Below are 20,658 nucleotides of genomic sequence, written 5' to 3'. Positions count from 1 at the left end.
AAATCACAGAAGAAATCAAAATATGCATAGAAACGAATGAAAATGAAAACACAAAAACCCAAAACCTATGAGATTCAGTAAAAGCAGTGCTAAATGGAAGGTTCATAGCAATGCAAGCTTACCTAAAGAAACAAGAGAGAAATCAAATAAATAACGTAACTCTACACCTAAAGCAACTAGAAAAAGAAGAAATGAAGAACCCTGGGGTTAGTAGAAGGAAAGAAATCATAAAAATTAGGGCAGAAATAAAAGAAAAAGAAACAAAGGAGACCACAACAAAAATCAACAAAGCTAAAAGCAGGTTATTTGAGAAGATAAATAGACAAATCATTAGCCAGACTTATCAAGAAAAAAAGGGAAAAGAATCAAATAAAAAAAATTAGAAATGAAAATGGAGAAATCACAACAGACAACACAGAAATACAAAGGATCATAAGAGACTACTATCACCAACTAGATGCCAATAAAATGGACAACTTGGAAGAAATGGACAAATTCTTAGAAAAGTATAACTTTCCACAACTGAATCAGGAAAAAGTAGAAAATCTTAACAGACCCATCACAAGCATGGAAATCGACACTGTAACCAGAAATCTTCCAACAAACAAAAGCCCAGGACCAGATGGCTTCACAGCTGAATTCTACCAAAAATTTAGAGAAGAGCTAACGCCTATCCTACTCAAACTCTTCTAGAAAATTGCAGAGGAAAGTAAACTTCCAAACTCATTCTATGAGGCCACCATCACCCTAATACCAAAATCAGACAAAGATGCCACAAAAAAAGAAAACTACACGCCAATATCACTGATGAACATAGATGCAAAAATGCTTAACAAAATTCTAGCAAATAGCATCCAACAACTTATTAAAAAGATCATACATCATGACCAAGTGGGCTTTATCCTAGGAATGCAAGGATTCTTCAATATCCACAAATCAATCAACATAATACACCACATTAACAAATTGAAAGATAAAAACCATATGATTATCTCAATAGATGTGCAGAAAACCTTTGACAAAATTCAGCATTCATTTATGATTAAAAAAACCCTCCAGAAAGCAAGCATAAAAGGAACATACCTCAACATAATAAAAGCCACATATGATAAGCCCACAGCAAACATTATCCTCAATGGTGAAAAATTGAAAGCATTTCCCCTAAAGTCAGGAACAAGACAAGGGTGCCCACTCTCACCACTACTATTCAACATAGTTTTGGAAGTTTTAGCCACAGCAATCAGAGAAGGAAAAGAAATAAAAGGAATCCAGGCTTATGGAAGCTTCCTGATGGAGAGACTGACTGAGGGGGAAACTGGGTCTTGTTCTGATGGGCGGGGCCATATTCAGTAAATCATTAATCCAATTTTCTGTTGAGAAAAGGAAAAATACTTAGAGTTTTGTTTAAAACCCTTTGAATCACAGCAGATAGGCAGCTTTTACTGAGCATGGCCCCGCCCATCAGGACAAGACCGTTTCTCCCTCAGTCAGTCTGTCCCATCAGGAAGCTTCCATAAGCTTCTCATCCTTCTCCATCAGAAGGCAGATAGTCTGAAAACCACAGTCACAGAAAACTAACCAGTCTAATCACATGGACCACAGCCATGTCTAACTCAATGAAACTATGAGCCATGCCATGTAGGGCCACTCAAGACAGATGGGTCATGGTGGAGAGTTCTGACAAAATGTGGTCCACTGGAGAAGGGAATGGCATACCACTTCAGTATTCTTGCCTTGAGAACCCCACGTACAGCATGAAAAGGCAAAAAGATAGTATCCTGAAAGAGGAACTCCCCAGGTCAGTAGGTGCCCAATATGCTACTGGCGATCAGTGGAGAAACAACTCCAGAAAGAATGAAGCTGTACTTTTGGATCTGCTAATGTAAACAGAGTGTCATGGCCTTGTCATTAAACTCTGAAGACATAAATCTCATGGTTTCTGAATTGGATAATAACATAGTTGCCTGTCAGCTCCTGTATGCAATCCCCAATGTTGTGCAATCATATCTTCTTGCACAAATGCCAACTAAATGGCAGCTTAAGTTTAATCATGTAAACCTGAAAGTAAGATGTGCTTCTAGGTGTACCAGAGATTTCCCCTGGTGACAAATAATTTATACATTCTAGTAAGTTTTACTCTTGTGGGCTAAATGCCAATTGTTCCAAGAAATGCTGCCCAAGACCTGTGCTCACTATTGTTCTCTCTGTATGAATGTATTTATACACACATATATACACAAATGCACACACACACACACACATATATATATAAAGTGCGTATATGTATGTGTATATATATACTATAAGCACTTGTATCTATATATGTATATAGACTAAAAATCTGTGTATAAACATATATATATTCATACACACACATATATACATACACTTCTCAGTCTTGTCCAAATATAAGCAGAATTTGTGATAGCTAAGTCAAAGCCAAGTTAAGAAAATGATACCATCAAAGCATATGTCAAAACTTTTCTTGTAATTAATAAAAAATTAATTTTAAAAAAGTAGAAAGGTGGCACATATTCTATTATGCTCAGTTCTCAATAACACATTCATTTTTATTTATCAGGATTGATCACAACTTCCAAACAGTATGACTAACCAAATGAAGGTATGTATTGCTTTTGAAACGTGTATAAATTATTTTAATAAGTTTTACCTGCAGACAAAGCCATCTGGTCCCATATCCTGTAGCCTCATTTTTAAAGCAAACTTTACAACGGAGGATGAGATGGTTGGATGGCATCACCGACTCGATGGATATGAGTTGAGCAAGCTCCGGGTGTTGGTTACGACAGGGAAGCCTGGTGTGCTGCAGTCCATAGGGTCGCAAAGAGTCAGACATGACTGAGCGACTGGACCGAACTGAACTTACACATCTTATAGATACTAACCTAAAAACAGAACAAGCAAATGACCCAACAGCATCAGAAATATGAAAAAAAAAAAATCATGAAAATTCTTCTCACAGTTGCCAGGAAGAAACTGAGAAGCAAAACCTGTGAACTGTGTTGTGATATCAGAAAGTCCCTTGCATGAGGTTAGGCCTAAAAATACAGGTTTCTAAGAAATACAGATTTCTAATTCTCAGTTCAGAAGGTTTTTCACCCAGCCATTCTCCACCCAGCACATGGAAAGCTTTCTGTGAAGTGAGCAGCAGATTTCAACAGCAGCTTTCGGCTGCAGAGTCCAGACTTTGCTATTCATCTTCGTGGCAAGAAAGGAAAGACCATTCTCAAGTACCTCCAGGGACTTTATAGATTCTCTTACTTCAACTTAGTATTCCTAGTCTCCATAAAACAAGAACACTGAGGATGACATAGTAAAGTAGTGGGTTTATTCCAAATGCTGAAGTGCTTACTCTACCTTACATTTTACAAGTTTACAATTTTGGAGTCATTTGAACTCCTCATTGGCTCAGTGGTGCAATATTTTTTTAAAGTTATTTCTGACCGTAACAGACACTTTTAGACTTGCAGTGATGAGCAAACCCCAGAGGCAAAATACAATAAAGATTTAAAGGGCTCTTCCGTGCAGCACTGTAGCTTCTTTGTGTAGGACAGAAACAGAAGTGGAAGGGCTGGCCTGGTGTGTGATTATTTCTGACAATTCTGTAGTTTGTTTAAATATCAATTTATGCTAGCTCTTTGGGGCATTGGAAAGTATGATCCAAAGAAAGATAAGTTTTCATCTAAGATGTGAAAGGGTTTTTGTTTTGTTTTTAATGGTGTTATTCCTTTTAGATTTGGTAAACAAATTGTGTTTGAAAGAGATAAAATATCCAGAAACCAAACTCAAAATACTTCCATTTTACCCACACCAACCCCTTATGATTGGCTTTCTTTGCATGTGGGAAAAGATGAGATACACTGTACTCTGTATTTCAATTATTTTCACTAAATAAAGAAGGCCCAGCTTATGCTATTGTTTATTCTATATGAAAAAGGAAATGTAATCTATTTCTTATCATAAAACTCTGAGTTTATGGCAATATTATCAGAAATATGTTTGCTGTCTTTGAAGACATCTGTCTTGCAAGTGTTTCTGTTATCCTTGTTGGTATTTTACTTTACTAGATATATAAACTGGATTATAAACAATTTAGTTTAGCTTTCATTTGAGAATCATAGAATTTTAGTGGGTCCCAGGTTCAGCCAAATATTCTTTTATGGATATGTTTAGTGGATCCCTTTCCTAGTGAAAGTAATTAATGTGAATTTTCTTATACTCCTTCTTCAGTATAGTACTGGTAAGAAAACAAAAAATGAAGAAAGGAAGGAAATGAATGTGTTTTTATATTTTATATATGAACATACACTATTCATAATATATACATATATAGTTATTTCTTGCCTGGAAAATTCCATGGACAGATGAGCCTGGTGGGCTACCATCCATGGGATCATAAAAAATTGGACACAGCTGAGCACCAGTCACCACCAACCTATATAGTTTTATATATATATATACACATACACATATACATACATACCAGTTGGCATACTTATTTATCCATGTGTGTGTATACATACTACATATATTCCTTTCTTCATATTTATTGATGATCACATGGACTGTGGTACCCTGACAACTGGCTGCCTTCATCAGATTACTGAAAATATTGCTAGGGTGACAATTTACTGGCAAATATGAAAGTAGAGGCCAGGAGATGAAAGAGCTCTGAAATCACACGGGAACTTTTGTGACATTCTTTCTCCTATAAATCTTCAACCTTTTTCGTTCCCTAGTTCCTTCCACTTCTTAACCTACAGGCATAAATTCTGGCCTCTCTGTCTTTACAAAAAAAATGTATGTTTTCTCCTTGCCAAGTTGGTATCCTCCTAATTGCAAGAATTTGTCTATTTTTTCCTTATATTCAATCTTCTGGAAAGAATAGTCATCATTTGCTGTCTCTAGTTTCTCACCTCATTTTCACCCTTGACTCTGTAACCTAATTTCTGACCCCGTCAATCTTTGAAACTAGTTAATTTTCAAATTGGCTTCTAGTGTCACCTATATTTAATGAGTCCTAAAGGATTTCAATGATCATTCCTCATCCTACTTGACATATCAGTAGCATTTGATAAAGGCATCTCTTCCTCTTTTTTGGAATACTTCCTTCACTTCGCTTTTGGAATTCCATACTCACCTGGGTTTCTTCCTGCCCCTTTAATTGCTTCTTCCCATTCTTCTTGCCAGGTCCCTTCTCACCTCCAAGATGTCTCAACTGTCAAGTGTCCCAAGCATCACTCTGGACTTTGTCTCTTTTACATCTGCACTAACCTTGGTGATCTCATTCTATAACAAGGCTTTAAATAACATCATAAATATCATGGGTGACTATCAATTTATATTTCTAGTTTGGATCTCTCATCCAAATGCCAGACTCATATACTAACTATTAAACATCTCCATTTGGGTATCTAACACTCATTTCAATTTAGCATTTGCAAACCAAGTTTTCTGTCTTCTTCACGCTTCACACCATCTCATTTAATGACAACTCTATCTTTCCATTTGGTCATGCCAAAAACTTGGAGTTACCGTTACCTCTTCTATTGCCCTCACACTCTACATCTAATCTATTAGCAAATACTGCTGGCTCTTTCTCAGAATACATCCAGAAGCTCACTACTTCTTTCAGTTTCCACCTCTACTACCTTGTCTAACCACCATCATCTCTCTCTAGGATTATCACCATGGCTTCACAATGGGTTTTTCTGCTTCCGGTACTTGTCCCATTTAGCCTATTCTCAACGCAACAGCCAAAGTGATCCTGTTAAAATGTGAGTCAGATAACATCATGTTGCTGTTCAAAGCTCTACAATGATTTCTCAGTCAGAGTAAAAGCCAAAGATTTTCCAGTGTCCTACAAGATCCTATATGATCAACTAGCTCTTTACTTCCTCTTGCTAATCTCTTCTTTTTTTTTTTTTAATAAATTTATTCATTTTAGTTGAGGGCTAATTACTTTACAATATTGTAGTAGTTTTTGCCATACATTGACATGAATCAGCCATGGGTTTACATGTGTTCCCCTTCCTGGACCCACCTCCCACCTCTCTCCCCATCCCATCCCTCTGGGTCATCCCATTGCCCCAGTCCTGAGCATTTGTCTCATTCATTGAACCTGGAATGGTGTTCTGTTTCACATATGATAATATACATGTTTCAGTGCTATTCTCCCAGAACGTCCTACCCTCACCTTCTCCCTCAGAGTCCATAAGACTGTTCTATGCATCTGTGTCTCTTATTCTGTCTTGCATATAGGGTTATCATTACCATTTTCAAATTCCATATATATGCATTAGTATACTGTTTTGGTGTTTTTCTTTCTGGCTTACTTCACTCCGTATAATGGGCTCCAGTTTCATCCATCTCAATAGAACTGATTCAAATGTATTTTTTTAATGGCTGAGTAATATTCCATTGTGTATATGTACCACAGCTTCCTTATCCATTCGTCTGCTGATGGACATCTAGGTTGCTTCCATGTCCTGGCTATTGTAAACAGTGCTGCGGTGAACATTGGGGTACATGCGTCTCTTTCAATTCTAATCTCTTCTTTACTCTGCTCTGGCCTCACTGTTCTTCTTCCTTTCTCTCAAACTTGCCAGGCATATTCCAGGCTTGGGGTCTTTGTACTTGTTGTTCTTTCTTCCCTTGATATGCACTATTCCCTTGGTATTCACATGACTCACTCCCCTGTCTCCTTTACAAATGTAATATCATTGAGGTCTTTACTGGTCACCTATTCAAAACTGTAAGGCCACCCTCCCTGTTATCATCTTTATTTTCTCATTAACACTGAATATTATTCACATTCTCTATATTTAATATTTTCATGTGTCATCTCTGCCCCACCTGACTTTATTCCACTAGAATGTAAACTCCATGAGGGCAGGGATTTTGAGCTGTGTCTTATGTCTACTGCCATAACTTCTGGAATAATTTATTTGTCCAACATATAAACAAATATAGGAATGAAATCTCTTGCTTCCCAGACACATACTCTCAACAAGACATTTGGTATGGCAATATATGGGTCACTGCTGCCTCAAATATAAATCCACAACTGAACTCAACATTTCACACATGGACTGAAAACTTAGTTCCACCCATTATCAGTTAAAAGATTTCATTGAATCTTCAATATCTTTTGAGTTCAAAGATTGAACTGTAGAGTTCAATATTCCTTCCTTTCCTTCAATCTCCACTATGCTTTTCATCCTACCTCCTTAAATATCTGTTCATAGTCTCCTTCTGCTTGAAGGTACTTATCTTCCGATGTTCATTAATTGATTTTATTTCCTACTCATCCTTGAAAATTCTGTCCCAATTTCCCCTTGAGAAATATTCCCCTGCTTACTCCTCTCACCTTACCACCCTACTCCCACATATCCAAACACACAATAACTGAGCACCCCAGGTGCACTAACATGATATTTATCACATTGTATCAAGTATCTTCTCTGCTTCCCCATAGAATATAAACTGTGCAAAGGCAATAACCACATCTGAATCACCTTTGAAGTCTCACAACTTAGCAGAGAACCAGACCCATGTTACATGCCCAATAAATTATGGTAGAATGACAAATAAATGAACAAATAGATGAAAGAATAACTGAATACAATAAGATCACAAAGGATATTAGAAATAATGGATTAATATTTTCTTGTATACCTTGAGAGCTTTGCATGTTTTGTTGGAACATTTAGCAATACAGCTTCCAGATGAAATCCAAAGATTCATGGTAACATAAAACATGTCTTTACTACCATCACTAGCTAGAAAGCAAATAGACTAACTTAGTTTGACCTGAAATTATCCAGTGAAAACCTCATCTATTTTTGTAATTTTCTGGATAAAATGGCCTCATGGCTTTCACAGCAAATGAGTAGTGAATGTAGAAATGTAATGCAAGCCAACTTGGATTCTTCGTTCTTCACCTTTAAACGGAGTTTGAGATGGTCTTGAATTCTGGCCAATGCCACAGAATTATTTGCTTTCTTCCCCTTTGTCTTTTTTTTTTTTAATTTAGATTTCACATGAAAAAGTCCAGTATTTAATCAAATTACCATTATGAACTGTATTTTCATTTAAATGACACAGAGATCAAAAGAGGTAACATTTCTGGCAATATGCTGCTCTTCCATAATCCATATTGCCACCTGTGAAAATCCTACAGAAAACTATCAATAACTGGGTCTGACACTGTGGCAGTAAAACTCACAGTATCCTCTTATTAGGTTTGCTATTCATGTTGTTTCCACTCACTGTATTCCATTTTCTGTGAATATTATTAGTAACTTTCATAATGTGCAGCATTCATATATGTATGCTTTAAAGAATAATACAAAAATATAGATGATACAAATCAAGATCTAAACAGAAAGCTAATTAGAATTTCATTAAATTCCCATTATTTTATATGAACAGCATATCAGTATGATTTAGGGAATTGTTACATTTATTGACTATGCTTACCATTATATTAAGTGAAAATATGATTATATTACATTTTTTCCTTCCATGATGTGAGATGCATAGTTTGTCCCTTGATGCTATTTAGGTTTGGGGTTTTGTTTTTACTGAGTTGACTTTCAAAAATTATTTTGAGGAAAACAATATTGACTAAAAAATTTTAATGTGATGTTATCTATGGTTCTTTGAAACATTAAGTTGTCTTAAGAATAGGAAAACATCCTAACTTCTGTCTGCATCATGTAAAAGATGAGTTGTGTGAAAAAATAAACCATAATGTGCCATTGATAGTACGGAAAGAATTTTTCCCAAAGATAATTTTTCTAATTTTTGAATGGCATCAGCTCCTAAGCAAGGCCAAGGTCATTAATTATAGAGAAGATGCTAGAGAGGAATACTTATGTACCTTTCATTGTTACAGAACCTCATTTGGAAGTTAATATTAGGGCTGTCTCCAGTACCATTCATCTGACACTTGGGAAATGAGTTGTCAGTAAAGGTGAAAATATATTAATGCTACAGATCACTTGAAATGGGTGTTCTTATGTGTTTTACCAGAAAATTCTCCCTTCAGTTAACTCAATATCTTTTCTGACACATTTTTGTTGCACTAAAGTGTCTTTTATAGTGTGTCAGAGTTATGAATACTGATAGACCTTCTCCTAAAGTGCCCCTCAAGTTCACTGCCATTTGCTCATTAGGTTTGCTTTTTATTGCATGTCAGAAAGTGCCTCCTTTTAAGCACCTACTAATAAATGGGAATTGATGAGAACCATATCTCAAGAGCAGGCGGTAAATTCAAAGGTCTTAAATGAGGACGTCTGTGAGGCATCTAAGACCAGGACATGTGCCCGTGGATCTTGATCTGGCTCATAGGGGATAGCTGATTTGATTTCAAGATTGAAGAGACACGGGTTTCTAAGCAGGACTTGAAGTCCTGAAATGGAAACAGTTCATTTTCCCATTGATGAAAGAACATAATAAACTATCTCTTAAAAGATGTCTCCAGAATCATTCCCAATGGCAACTTATTTATATGAGTCACATGCATTGTAACTTTGCAGAAAGCATTAATACACTTTTTCTGACTCTAACATAAAACACATAATGTGAAGGTGGTAGTGGGTAGATGAAGATGTAGAGACAACGAAAATGGTGGTGGTTACTAAATGGGGAGGTGGAGGCAGGAGATCAGTGTATGTGCCTCTCAGTCATTTGAAGAATCTGAGGGTGAGATTGCCGCAGAGGAGGCAAGGGGACAAGAGACAGTGATGACCTTGTCTCAGGTATAGGGTTCTCTTGGGCTGAGCATGGTATGCAGAACCACCCCTCTGCTACCTGCTCTGGGAAACTCTAAAAAGCAAGAGCATTACTAGAAATTAGGTCTTTAGTCCATGGAGATGTTGCTGAGCTGGCTTGGTAAGATCATATTAAATAGAAAAAAATTGTGAATTAGGCTTGCTACTGAAATGAGATATAGGGGAAAGTTGGTTATGTGATATGCAGATATCCAGATGACACCACTCTTATGGAAGAAAGTTAAGAAGAAGTAAAGAGCCTCTTGATAAAAGTGAAAGAGGAGAGTGAAAAAACTTTCTTAAAACTCAACATTCAGAAAACTAAGATCATGGCATCTGGTCCCATCACTTCATGGCAAATAGATGGGGAAGCAATAGAAACAGTGGCAGACCTTGTTTTGGGGGGCTCCAAAATCACTGCAGATGGTGACTGCAGCCATGAAATTAAAGGAAACTTGTTCCTTGGAAGAAAAGTTATGACCAACCTAGATAGCATATTAAAATGCAGAGACATTACTTTGCCAACAAAGGTCCATCTAGTCAAGGCTACGGTTTTTCCAGTAGTCATGTATGGATGTGAGAGTTGCACTATAAAGAAAGCTGAGTGCTGAAGAATTGATGCTTTTGAACTATGGTATTGGAGAAGACTCTTGAGAGTCCCTTGAACAGCAAGGAGATCCAACCAGTCCATCCTAAAGGAGATCAGTCCTGAATATTCATTTGAAGGACTGATGTTGAAGCTGAAACTCCAATACTTTGGCCATCTGATACAAAGAACTAACTCATTTGAAAAGACCCTGATGCTGGGAAAGATTGAAGGCAGGAGAAGGGGGCAACAGAGGATGAGACGGCTGGATGGCATCACCGACTCAATGGACATGAGTTTGAGTAAACTCTGGGAGTTGGTGATAGACAGTCAAACCTGGCGTGCTGCAGTCCATGGGGTCACAAAGAGTTGGACACGACTGAGTCACTGAACTGAACGGAACTGAACTGGTTATGTGAGTTCCAACTATGGCATGTAATAGCTTGCTGACTGAAAAAAAAGGCAGGAAATCAATAAGCCAGAAAGGTATTACTATCGAGCAACAACTCATTAGTAAGAGAAGGGAAACCTGCTGCTGCTGCTAAGTCGCATCAGTCGTGTCTGATTCTGTGCAACCCCATAGATGGCAGCCTACTAGGCTCCTCCATCCATGGATTCTCCAGGCAAAAGTTCTGGAGTGGGTTGCCACTGCCTTCTCCAAAGGGAAACCTAGAACCTGACAATTTTCCAGAAATTCTGAATCAGTATTTCTCTATGATTAATATACATCTTTCATGGTTTAGGTATATCCATAAGTATTTTTAATGAATCAACTTCAGTTTACTTCAGTCTCAGTCACGTCCGACTCTTTGAGACCACCAGGACTGCAGCACTGATCACTGCCTCCTGTACAATGTCACAAACCTCTATCCATAGTTCTTCAGGTACTCTGTCTGTCAGATCTAATCCCTTGAATCTATTTGTCACTTCCACTGTATAATTGTAAGGGTTTTTATTTAGGTCATACCTGAATGGACTAGTGGTTTTCCCTACTTTCTTCAATTTAAGTCTGAATTTGGCAATAAGGAGTTCATGATCTGAGCCACAATCTGCTCCCTGTCTTGTTTTTGCTGACTGTATAGAGCTTCTCCATCTTTGGCTGCAAAGAATATAATCAATCTGATTTCAGTATTGACCATCTGGTGATGTCCATGTATAGAGTCTTCTCTTGTGTTGTTGAAAGAGGGTGTTTGCTATGACCCGTGCGTTCTCTGGGCAACACCAGGTTAGCCTTTGACCTAACATCGTTAGGTCATCGTTTACATTGTTTTGTAAATCAACTTAGTTATTTTTAAAACTTAGTCTTGCTCTGTGTAATAATACATGTGATATATTAGCTTTGTGTTTTCTAATATATATTAAATTTAAAGCATAGCTATTAAAATTAAAAATTTAGGAATCTCTGGTCTACCTTAAAATTTCTCACGTTTTGCCTTTAGTACAAGTCCTGTGCTGTGGGAACTCTATTCTAAACATGAAGAGAGAAATGTCTGTCACAGATTTTGGAGAAGGACCCAATCAGCATGGACCAGGGGAAGAAACTTAATATTGTGTGTTTGCAATTTAAATCCTGCATGCTTTCAGAAGGATTTAAAGGTGACTTAAGACATTTAAGCAAAAAGAATGTTAAGATAAAAAAAAATAAATATCAGAAACTTGCTGAAAGAGAAAGCAAATATACTGTCCCTTCAGGTTAAAATAGCTACTATGTTGAGTATTAAATTTAGTTCTGTGCCTTCTGGGAAGGTCAGTGTTATATCCGACTTTCTCATGGGCTCTATGACCTCTGTTGCCCCTTGTTACCTAAGGGAGATATACCCATATGGTGGAGCATTCTTTTTCTATGTTAAGAAATTTCGAAGTTTCCTAGAATTTCTATTGAAAATTCACATACCCAGCCATCAGTTTCAAACCTGACAGGTTTCACTAACAGAGTGGGAGAGCTGGATCTGTCAAGGTGAGTGGTGTGCGTGGGAGTCAGTTGGTGAGGCTTGATGAGGGACTTGCCTGGAAGAAGTGAGTGTGCATCTGAGATTTGATGTGATGAATCTGTGGGCAGCCAGCACTGTGATTTCTGTGCCAACTATTCCAGCTTCTTTTGCTATGTAACAAACCACTTTTAAACTTAGTAGAATTAAAATAAAAATTATTGTATCTTAAAGTCTGTGAATGAACTGCGGGCACATCTGGGCAGTTTTCACTTAGGATCTCTCATGCACTTATGAGCAGCTGTCAGCTTGGTGCAGAATCATTTGAAAACTCAACTGGGCTGGATGTTCAAGATGGCACACTCATTGGCTACCTAGTAATACTGGCCATCAGCCTGAAGTTTTGGTGGGCTGGAGCATCTAGACATGCTTTTGTCATGTGGCTCCAGCTTTTCACAGTGTAGAGACTTAGTTCTGAGAGAAAATGTCTCAACAGCAAACTCTCCAAAAAGCAGGAAGCATAAGCTTCCAGGCTACTTAAGAGTTATGTTCAAAACTGGCATACTACCACTTCTTCTGTGCCCTATTGAAGAGAAAAATCACAGAGTTCATTCAGATTCAGAGAAGTTGGAGATATAAACTCTTAATGGGAAAATGGAAAGGTCACAATATAGAAGAGTATATGAAATGGAAAATATTATGTGACTATCTTTGGAAAATATAATCTACCACATCCTTCAAAAGGCTTCTGCAATCTGGAATCAAGACAGATTAAAGAAAAACTACCAACACAGGAACAATCTAGTATAGTATTTTAGGTGTTGTGTAAAGTTGCACAAGCAATGAACAAAGTTGTGGTGACTTTGGTGTTATTTGATTATATAATGGCGTGACAAGAAAGTGTCCTAGATGAAATTTCTCCTGGCTATACACTTTGTTAGTTCTGTAGCCCTGGCATAGTACCTAGGCCTTATATCTTTGTATTAGTAAAAACAATTCAGAGTTGCATGATCTATGAGAGGTCTTCTCATTTTTAATAATTAGTGAATAATTGAACTTAATGGTCACTTGCCTGCTGTGGGTCAGAGGGAATGATGTGATGAGTGAACTGCTTATAAATTAAAAGAACACATTTGGAGCAGGGTTGCTTTTCTGGGAATACATAGTTGACATTAAATACTGAAGAGAAAGTTATTGATGGTATTGATTGTTAGATTATTCATTTGTCTCTATAGTCCTAGGAAGGCATTACCTAGTGACTTTCTATAACAGACAAACTTCTAAGTTGTTTTTTTTCTTTTTTATGTTTTTCATTCTAACCTAAACTTCAGGAAATAATCTCTGGTCTTCTAACAGAGGTAGAGGGCTTCCCTAGTGGCTGAGATAGTAAAGAATCTGCCTGCAATATGGGAGACCCAGGAAGTTTATTTGTCTTGAATCAGAATAATCACTTCTTAATATTGGTTTATAAATCCACATTTTCATTCATTGATTATCTTCAAGTAGAAACTGGATGTGGGCTTCCCTTGTGGCTCAATGGTAAAGAATCTGCCTGCTGATGCAGGAAATGTGGGCTTGATCCGTGGGTTGGAAAGATCTCCTGGAGAAGGAAATGGCAACCCACTCCAGTATTCTCACCTGGAGAATCTCATGGACAGAGGAACCTGCTAATCAGACATGACTTAGCAACTGAACAACCACAGGAACAGGAGAGACCCAAGTCTATGGCTGTGGATGGCTGCATGTGAATTCCTGCTGCTGCGTGTGCTCAGTCATTTCCAACTCTTTGTGACCCCATGGACTGTAGCCTGCCAGGCTCCTCTTCCTGACCCAGGGATTGAACCTCCATCTCTTGTGTCTTCTGCACTGGCAGACAGGTTCTTTACCACTAGCGCCGTCTGGGAAACTCATGTGAATTCCTACTTAATATTAAATGAGATAATGTATATCTCTGCCAAAACATACATGAAAGCTGAGCCAAATAGCATGTAAAAGAGGACCAAGCCAGTTCATAGTCTGTCTGCATTCAAGAAATATGTGAGCAGCATGTAGACACATTCTTTGCTCTATGCAGGTGCTCTGGGAACTTGAAGCTGTGATGAATGAGATCTGTTCTCTTCACTGGGAAACCCAAGCAAAGGCTGGAAAGCAAATGTGAAATTGTCAGACATCTTCTGGATAGAGTTCCCAGAGGATCTTAGCAGAGGATATAAGTCTTGCTACTTTTTTCTTTTTTTTTTTTTGCATAGTGACAAGTTTAAACAATAGGACCAAATTATATTTTTATCAATAACAACCAGTTCCTGGACTTTTGGGGCTTCCCAAGTAAAACTCCTGATATCAATCTATTTCACTCCAGTTATGAAAAATTGCCCCCTCTCTGAAAACTGTCCCTATTTACCTTGGTGTATTAGATGGAAAAAAGTTTGCAGTATATTCCAACTTTTCTACTTAAGTTGTACAGAGATACAACTGTATACTATCAACCAAACATTCATCGAGTGACTATGTAGATACATGACATTGTATTTAGAGACTATCAAAGGGTTTAGTTGTATGCTCAGTCATGATTTTTTTTGCATATTTGAAAATATTTTAAGTGCCTACTCAGTGCCAGCCTCTGCTCACTATGACAGAAGTTATTGGTTGTCTACCTAATAGCCATATGCCTCCTTCCCTCACACACACACCCTTCCACAGAGGAAGCCTAGTATTAATTTTTAAAGTACCACTCTGAGGCCAGACCACTTGGTTTATAATCCTGGTGTCACCACTAACTAACTGTATGGCCTTAATTTATTTAACAACTCTATAAATCATAGATAATAGTGCTAACTCCTCATATCCTTGTTGTTGTCATTAAATAAGTTAATATACTACAGTTAGTGGAAAAGTGCCTTGTTGTTGTTCAGTCACTCAGTTGTGTGTGACTCTTTGTGACCCCATGGACTGTAGCACGCCAGGCTTCCCTGAACTTCATCATCTCTTGGAGCTTACTCAAACTCATATCCATTGAGTTGGTGGTGCCATCCAAACATCTCTTCATCTGTCATCCCCTTCCCCTCCTGCCTTCAATCTTTCCCAGCCTTAGGGTCTTTTTTAATGAGTCGGTCATCTCTTTGCATCAAGTGGCCAAAGTATTGGATCTTCAGCTTCAGCATCAATTCTTCCAATGAATATTCAGGGTTGATTTCCGTTAGGATTGACTGGTTTGATCAGCACATTTTAAATGCCAAGGGTTATATAAGGGTTATTACTATTGCCACACTATTACTAAAACTACTACTACTAATACTACAAACACTACTAACAAGCTCTTGGTTTTGTTCAAGTATTGGTGGCTGTGTCCTTCAAAGAAGGATAAGTCCTAGTACAAAGATGCATATCAACTTTAGTGGAAATTAGTCATATATATTCCATTCCTATTTTTATAGTTATTTTAGAGATAGGCATGGGATGCCATTCTGTCCAGTGAAATGTGAGACCATTACTGTTTGAGCTTGCAAGCTTGAAAGTGCTTTGGAATGCAGGAAGTTATCTTAAGGATGAACACTAACATTCTGAGAATGGCAGAGAAATATGATAATTTCATTGAGCCCCTGAGTCGACCAACTCCCAAAACAATTATACTGGACTTATTGTTAAGTAATGAAGATAACGATATCTTTGTATAAGCCATTTAAGTTAAGTTTTCTGAAACTTACTGTTGAAAGTGCCAAGTGAAACAATGTATCATTCCCAATCATGGTGATTGATGGCATCATTGAAATTCCTTATTTACTTAAAAAGTATGAGAATCATATCCAAGACTTTCACAGAAGGAAGAATGAAAGACCACAGGCAGAGGGTGAAAAGTCTATCCTATTTACCTAACTGAGATGTGGTAATATTTATTTTAATATCTTTAAAAAATACAGTAGAGATAAGTGTAAAAAGGTATAAAGTTGATCCCATTGCCCTTTCACACAAGCACAATAATCCTTTAGGTCACTCCCATTCTGCACAGAGACATAATACACAAGGGGAAATAGCATCGTGGTTCTGTTCTGTAACATATGTGATAATTGATTACATGTAATTAATCTATTAGGAGGTGACAGTAACAAGAAAGGTTAATTCAGCCAGAGTTTCTTAGGTTAAACAAGAACTACCTAGATAGTCTCTCTAATGCCTTTTCTCAAAGATGATGACTCAGTAGATTAAAATATGTCTAATGCTTGAAGAAACAACAATTTAAGAAGAACTGTCATTCAACATCTGAAGAACACAAATTCAAAGATTTGTAAAAATAGATTATTAGTCATCAATTTAAACAATATTTGCTAATGGAAGAGGAAGAATCAAAATGAATATTTTAACTCATATTAATACATATTTTAATATGTACTCCAACTTAGTTCATAACATATAAATAAAAGTTTATTTTGGTTGAAAAGAGTAAAATGACTTCACTGACTAGATTTCTGTCAACCCTAATCCAATTCCCTAAATACTTTACTGAAGAGAACCTGATATCTAATAATTGCTCTTGAGAAACTACCTAGAACCACAGAGGAAAACTGCATAGAAGTGATTCACACCTTTGTAGAAAGAAACCACACATTGAATATCTAAAACACCCATTCAGGACCCAGGCAATGTCTTGAAAAAACTAAGGTACATACAGTTAACTTGTAGATATATGACCAATGAAAGTTTCATACACAATGGAACTACCGATCTGAATAATCAGACCATGTATCTGGGTTACTGAGTTCTTCTTACATTCTAATCCCGTTATGTTCATAATTTACCTGTTTGAGACATCATCTGCCTGTTCGCCCACAGATCCACTCCCTCTCCTACTTTATCACAGGGAATTACTTTTCTGTCTCACCAACCTCTAACCAGGTTCAGCTGATAGGAGACACCAAAAGGAATTTGGAGGGTGCATAAAAGAAAAAAAAAAAAAAAACTCAATGAATTTTTCTGTCTCTGTCTCTCTCACTCTCTTCTTTCCCTTAGGTGACATCTATGATAGCAACTGGACCTCTGTTCCAAATCAGGGCAGACATTCCTGTCTTACTGGTTTCAACTACCATCAGGCACACCTAAAGTGATTTCTGCTTCTGAATGTGGCCCCAGAGCCTGGCACTAAGAATGTCTTTTCCCTTTAACCTTCCAACCTAGTGGTAAGAGTGGCCTTTTTCTATGGCTAATTATCTGGGTTACCACACTGTCATGTTTTTGGCTTTGCAGCATTTCCCTGTATTAAAATTTCTCTTAGCTGGAGTGCTTACTGTTTTCCTGACTGACACACTATCCTCGGCTCTTTTTCTGAACTACAAAAATTATAGACATTTTTTTGTAACATTCTATATTAAACTTGACTTCTACTTATCCTACATTTCCAGTCACTGACTATTATACCATCTTCACTGGTATTCTAGAAGTGACCTACATGCACCTGATTTCATGTATTCCCCAAGCAAGCTCACCTGGTTGAACCACAGCCTAGCTTTGTATCAGTGTATGATTAATTAGTTGCTTCATTTGACCTATGAATAAATATTACAAACCAATAATTGATGCTTTTGAAATGTGGTGCTGGAGAAGACTCTCAAGAGTCCCTTGGACAGTAAAGAGATCAAACCAGTCAATCTTAAAGGAAATCAACCCTGAATATTCAGTGGAAGGACTGATGCTGAAGCTGAAGCTCCAATACTGTCACCACCTGATGCAAAGAGCTGACTCATTGGGAAAGACCCTGATCCTGGGAAAGACTGAGGGCAGGAGGAGAAGAGGGTGCAGAGGATGAGATGGTTGGATGGCATCACCGACTCGATGGACATGAATTTGAGCAAACTCTGGGAAATAGTGAAGGGCAGGGAAACCTGGCGTGCTGCAGTCCATGGGGTCGCAAAGAGTTAGACACAACTGCGCAACTGCACAATACCTGAAATAGTGTAAAAATGGATTGTTAAAACATATTAGAACTGATAGATTTCATCCTCAGAAGTTCTTTTTTTCCCAGCAACAGAGACATCAATGGTTTAATGGATGGGGGCTCTTACATGTCAGAAGCAAGGTCCTGGAGCAACACCCCACTGTGTGCAGCTGATGGCAGGGCAGGACATGGCAGGAGGCTTCCCTCCAGGGGCAGAGGGAAGTTACCAGTTAAAGAAGGAGTTGATGGCAGGCTGCCTCATCAGTTACCAGGGTAACCAGCAGAGGAGCACACCCCTCGTGGACACTTTGATAAGTTATCAAGTGGATAAAGTTAGAACAATCATTAGCTGGGGCCTGGGACAAGCATGTAAGGTCAGTCAGGTGAGTCGGATATAGGTGAAGCAGGGACTGGTTGCATTTAGCAGATACAGAAGTTCTTATTTATTTATTTACACAGTCAAAATGGTAGGTATGTCTTTGTTACTTCTTAAAGCACATAAAGGCTTTCCCAGTGGCTCAGATGGTAAAGCAATGGCACCCCACTCCAGTACTCTTGCCTGGAAAATCCCATGGATGGAGGAGCCTGGTAGGCTATAGTCCATGGGGTCGCTAAGAGTCGGACACAACTGAGCAACTTCACTTTAACTTTTCCCTTTCATGCACTGGAGAAGGAAATGGCAACCCACTCCAGTGTTCTTGTCTGAATCCCAGGGAAGGCGGAGCCTGATGGGCTGCCGTCTATGGGGTCGCACAGAGTTGGACACGACTAAAGTGACTTAGCAGCAGCAGATGGTAAAGAATCTGCCTGCAGTGCAGGAGACCTGGGTTTGATCTCTGGGTTGGGAGAATCCACTGGAGAAGAGAATGGCAACCTGCTCCAGTATTCTTGCCTAGAGAGTTCCATGGACAGAGGAGCCTGGCAAGCTACAGTCCATGGGGTCGCAAAGAGTCAGACACAACTGAGTGACTAACACAAACAAAGTACATAAGGAAATGAGAAGAAAGATGAAAAGGAAAGGACTTTTAAAATATTTCTATATTTTTCTGGGCTCATTAACATAAATAGCCTAACTTACTCATCCATAGCTGAAGCATTCTCTTGCAGAATTTCCATCCATCCTAAGGTATGACTGAAAATTATGAGTTGGCAATGCAACTTTAAACTTTGACGAATGTCCTTTGGTTTTGTTATTGATTTTGTGATTTGTTTTATTACTGTTTTTGTTTAAGTTTCAAAGGTGAAATTGTAAGATACGTCTCTAGAGCTTTCAATCTTGGAATTCCAAGGAAACGTTAGAAAATTGCTTTACCATTCTTGAGGAATAATAATTACATTGATGGTGGCACAACGAATAGAATGATAAAATATTGTAGACATGAGGAAATTTTATTTACTCTTCTAAGATATCTTACCTGAAGTAGTATTCATGATGACAATGTTATTAAAAGATGAAATGTTTTGAAGTTTGTTTTCCTGATATATGTATATATGTGTATGTTCAAGAGGGAGAAGGTAGGTGATATATGAGAAGAGGGCCCACTGATTAAGGAAACATACCTGATACCAAATAACCAGTATGCTTGTTCCTCCCTGTTCACTTCCCACAGCCCAACTTAACCAGTTGCCATTGTGTTTACAGACATAGCTCAAGATGATCAAAGATTTCCCACTGGTTTGCCATTGTTTGTTTAAAATTCAGTTATCTCTAGTTCACATTTAATAGCCTAAATAAAGACCAAAAAAATAAGGATAAAGTTTGACTGCTGTTTAAAATAAATTAAATTAACAAATTGTCAAAATAACAATATTGTCCTAATATAAACTTACAGTATATGGGAATCCAAGTCAGGGCAGCTGCAATAATCTTCATAGAGCAGTTTGCAGCCCACCAATTATACACATACAACTCATCAGCCTACTTGCTTTTGCTGACCCTGTGAAACTGACACACGTGCTACAACTGGTAGGCAGATCAGAATTGAAGGCAGAGATCTGAAATTTAGATTTTGTTAGGGAGAGTGTTTCCTGAAACATATTACCTCTCAGGTTTACATCAGGGCTTTACATTTTATAAGGCAAAATTTGAAATTTTCTGGCACACCCAGACATGGAATCAGAAGACAATAAAGCTATTCATTACTTTTGGCATGAATCTGTCTATTCGTAGAAGAATCTAAAATTGTCATTGATTTTATAATATTTTAAGCTGAAAACACATACATGTATGCAAATCAATGCTTTCTTTTTGTACCTCTGTATTCTTTTCCAAACTTAGCCACAAAAGTAAACTTTTGGCAAATATGGTTCAGGTTCAGCAAAATACTATATAGGATTTTGCAAAAGTTATTTTCCCTTACATTTTAAGCCCCTGCCCATTTTGGGGAAAACACAACCCACATATCTCTAATTCATTTATGT

At 37.7% G+C, this 20,658-nt stretch overlaps 1 long non-coding RNA gene across 5 annotated transcripts in view; it reads right to left on the bottom strand.

Moving 5' to 3' along the window:
* The window catches only part of LOC145512748 (uncharacterized), a 630,718-nt gene that overhangs the window by 169,353 nt on the left and 440,707 nt on the right, over positions 1 to 20,658 (bottom strand). The window contains exon 1 of one of the 5 annotated variants that reach the window (XR_014058735.1): positions 2,672 to 3,795. The exons of 3 other annotated variants lie outside the window; for them this stretch is intronic. This is a non-coding gene — a long non-coding RNA (uncharacterized LOC145512748). Of the gene's footprint in view, positions 1 to 2,671; positions 3,796 to 14,295; positions 14,453 to 20,658 lie in introns of those variants that run through there. One more of the 5 variants, XR_014058749.1, reaches the window with a different exon arrangement.

This window comes from Giraffa tippelskirchi, chromosome 7, assembly GCF_054371585.1.
Source record: "Giraffa tippelskirchi isolate mGirTip1 chromosome 7, T2T-mGirTip1v1.2.pri, whole genome shotgun sequence".
Classification (NCBI taxonomy): Eukaryota; Metazoa; Chordata; class Mammalia; order Artiodactyla; family Giraffidae; genus Giraffa; species Giraffa tippelskirchi.
Note: the sequence above shows the minus strand (reverse complement) of the source record. Positions and strands in the feature narration are given on the sequence as shown.